Here is a 4,154-nt window from a genome sequence, read left to right as displayed (position 1 = left end):
TCGGAAACATCAATGAGTAGTCATCTCACAGGTTTTTTTTTTCCTCTATCGTCCTTCGATGACTATTCTTAGCTGCCAACTTGGCTACATCTGAAATTAACTAAAACCCAAGCTGCTGGGTACACCTGGGAAGGGTTTTTTCTTAATTAAATCATTTGAAATGGGAAGACTTATCTTTAATCCAGATCTTTTGAGGTAGAAGGACTCACCTTTAATATGAGCCTCATCTTCTGGTGGCAGTCTATATAGAGAAATGGAAGAAGGAAGAATTGCTCTTTTTCTGCTTGCCTTTACTCTTTCTTGCAAATTCAATTTCTCCAAATAGAACCTATTTCTTCAGGATTCCAGCATATACTAAAGTCTATCTGAGATACCCAGCATCACAGTCCAACAACTACTGGATTCTTGGACTTTTCTTGGACTTTTTGTTAGTAGACCACCATTTTTGGACTAGATAGACCACAGCCTGGAAGCAACCCTACTAAATCCCATAGATAGATAGATAGATAGATAGATAGATAGATAGATAGATAGATAGATAGATAGATAGATAGATGAGACAGAGAGAGAGAGATTCTACAAGTCATGTCCTTCTAGAGAACCCTCTAGATAAAGTATATACTGATCTAATTCAATCCCATGTTAAGGAAGTAAGTGACAGACGTCAAGGAGTTAGTACCAGTGAACCCTTTATGGCCAATTCCAGCAACTAGAAGATATAGAAAGAATGGTTCTTAGGTTAGACATGCCTATGATCCATTCTGTGTTTCTGGTGAGAGATGCCCAATCTTTCAAAATATTGTTCAGTTTCCTTTTCCAGGAGCTGTGTTTCTTCAGAAAGTTAACACACAATAGTTTGTCATTAGGCTTTACAAAAATACAACTATCAGTAGTAAATGCCTTTGTGGAGTGTTAACAGACAATAGTTACAAAGCTTTATAAAAACACAACCAATAGAGTAAACATATTTCAAAACTTAAGTATTTGTTTACAGACTTACCAACATTCAATATCTTTCAATTATCAGGAGGCATGGCTTGGGATGCTCAGAGTTAGGGCCTATCTAATTGCCTTGCTGAAGAAAAGAATTATAATACAATTAGGAATACACAAACTTAATACTTGAAAACATTGAACATCATTAGCTGTTCTATTTTAGAAGGCAGCATCTCTGTAAAGTGTTTTCTTAAGCTTTCTAAGATGGCTTATATTATATATATATATATATATATCATCACATAATAGTACAGAATATATATTATAAAGTAGGTCTCTACTGTTGATGTAAAATCCAGAATTCTTGACACAGTAGGATAATATGGTTTCTGCACTAACAGTAAATTTTTTAATTAAATCTCTTATAAAATATGAAACGGAGTTATTATAAATAGATTATACTCAACAGTATCTCATAAATACAATAACAAAATACTTATTTTGCCAAAGCAAACAAATATATACCAGGGTTTCAAATAGCAATATTGTCCAGATGGAAGATTTTTTTCTCCAGGTACCCTTTAAATCTGAAAGACACAAAGAGGTGAGTATTATACCACACCTTTATTGGAACTCTTTATAAAGAGATGGAAGGCTCCCTCACAACCGGTGGCCTGCCTCGCTTCATACTCTCCTGCTGCCACCCTATAGAAATGCTTCTACTACCCACAGTCCTTTGCCAGATGAGACCCATGTCCCCGGGCACTGGCTCCTCATCTCATTTGGACTTATGACAAAGATGTAACATCTGGTGCAGATGCTCAAGCTTTAATGCTTCAAGGTGTAGACCTTTTAGCCGATGCTGTAGCTGTTACAATGGAGGCAAAGGGAAGAACAGTGATTATTGAACAAGAGTTGGGGAAGTCCCAACGTAACAAAAGATAGGGTCACTGTCACACAGTCAATTGATTTAAAGGACAAACACAAAAATATCAGAGCTGAACTTGTTCAGGATGTTGCCAATAACACAAATGAAGAGGCTGGGGATGGTGCCATCACTGCCACTGTTCTGGCACGGTCTCTTGCCAAGGAGGGCTTTGAGGAGATCAGCAAAGGGGGCTGAGCCAGTGGAAATCTGGAGAGGTGTGAGGTCAGCTGTGGATGCTGCAATTGCTGAACCTAAGAAACAATCTAACAATCTGTGACAACCCCTGAAGAAATTTCTCAGGTTGCTACAATTTCTGCAAACAGAGACAAAGACATTGGGAACATCATTTCTGATGCAATGAAAAAGTTTGGAAGAAAGGGCGTCATCACAGTGAGGGATGGAAAAACACTGATTGATGAGCTGGAAATTATTGAAGGCATGAAGTTTGATAGAGGATATATTTCCCTGTATTTTATCAACACATCCAAAGATCAAACATGTGGATTCCAAGATGCCTATGTTTTGTTGAGTGAAAAGAACATTTCTAGTGTTTAGTCCATTGTACCTGCTCTTGAAATTGCTAATGCTCATCATAAGCCCTTGGTCATAATCTCTGAAGATGTTGACGAAGATGCTTTAAACACACTGGTTTTGAACAAGCTAAAATCTTCAGGTTGTAGCAGCCAAAGCTCCAGGGTTTGGAGACAATAGGAAGAACCATCCCAAAGATATGGCTATAGCCACAGGTGGTGTGGTGTTTGGAGAAGAAGGATTTAATCTAAATCGTGAAGATGTTCAAGCTCATGACTTAGGAAAAGTTGGAGAAGTCATTGTCACCAAAGATGATGCCATGTTTTTGAAAGGAAAAGGTGACAAAGCTTACATTGAAAAACGTATTCAAGAAATCACTGAGCAGTTAGATATCACAACCAGTGAATATGAAAAGGAAAAGCTGGAAGAGAGACTTACCAAACTTTCAGATGGAGTAGCTGTGTTGACAGTTGGAGGGACAAGTGATGTTAAGTGAATGAGAAGAAAGACAGAGTTACAGATGCTCTCAGTGCTACAAGAGCAACTGTTGAAGGAGTTGTTCCAGGAGGGGGCTGCAGTCTGCTTCAGTGTATCCCATACCTGGATTCATTAAAGTCTGCTAATGAAGATCAGAAAATAGGTGTCTTAATCAGGGTTTCTATTCCTGAACAAACATCATGACCAAGAAGCAAGTTGGGAAGGAAAGGGTTTATTCAGCTTACACTTTCACATTGCAGTTCATCACCAAAGGAAGTCAAGACTGGAACTCACACAGGGCAGGAAGCAAGAGCTGATGCAGAAGCCATGGAGAGTTGTTACTCACTGGCTTGCTTCCCCTGGATTGCTTAGCTTGCTGTCTTATAGAACCCAGGACTACCAGCCCAGGGGATGGTACCACCCACAAGGGACTGGGTTCTTCCCTCTTGATCACTAGTTGACAAGATGCCTTACAGCTGGATCTCATGGAGCATTTCCTCAAGGGAGGCTCCTTTCTCTGTGATAACTTCAGCTTGTGTCAAGTTGACACACACAACCAGCCAGTACAATAGACATAGAAATTATTTAAAAAGCACTTAAAATTCCTGCAATGACGATTGCTAAGAATGCAGGTGTTGAAGGATCTTCGATAGTGGAGAAAATTCTGCAGAATTCCTCAGAAGTTGGTTATGACATCATGCTTGGAGATTTTGTGAACATGGTAGAAAAAGGAATCATTGATCCAACAAACATTCTAAGAACTGCTTTACTGGGTGCTTCTGGGGTGGCCTCCTTGCTAACTACAGCCAAAGCTGTAGTGAAAGAAATTCCTAAAGAAGAGAAGGACCCTGGAATGGATGCAATGGGTGGAATGGGAGGGGGTATGGGAGGTAGCATGTTCTAAGTCCTAGAATAGTGCGTTGCCCTTATCAATGAACTGTGACAGGAAGTTCAAGGCAGGTTCCTCACCAATAACTTCAGAGAAATCACCTGAAGAAAACGTCTGAAGAGAAAGCTGACTAATCACTGTAACCATCAGTTACTGGTTTCCTTTGACAATATATAACGGTTTATTGCTGTCATTGTCCATGACTACAAATAATTTATTTTGTGTTTTTTAATAAAGACATTTGTACATTCCTGACGCTGGTGCAAGAGCCATATACCAGGGTCCTGCTTTCACCTTAAATCACTGAGGCGTCTCTACTGTTCTGTTAGCATCAGGACTGTGGCTCTGTGTCACCACACAAGAAGTTCAGAAGCAGCCTTTCTGTGGAGGGTT

General features: G+C 39.5%; 1 pseudogene; it reads left to right on the top strand.

Annotated features, from left to right (window-relative positions):
- The first annotated feature begins 1,649 nt into the window (after positions 1-1,649).
- On the top strand, positions 1,650-3,898 carry LOC116905717 (annotated as a pseudogene).
- The last annotated feature ends 256 nt before the right edge of the window (positions 3,899-4,154 follow it).

The sequence above is a fragment of the Rattus rattus genome, chromosome 7 (assembly GCF_011064425.1).
Source record: "Rattus rattus isolate New Zealand chromosome 7, Rrattus_CSIRO_v1, whole genome shotgun sequence".
Lineage (NCBI taxonomy): Eukaryota > Metazoa > Chordata > Mammalia > Rodentia > Muridae > Rattus > Rattus rattus.
Note: the sequence above shows the minus strand (reverse complement) of the source record. Positions and strands in the feature narration are given on the sequence as shown.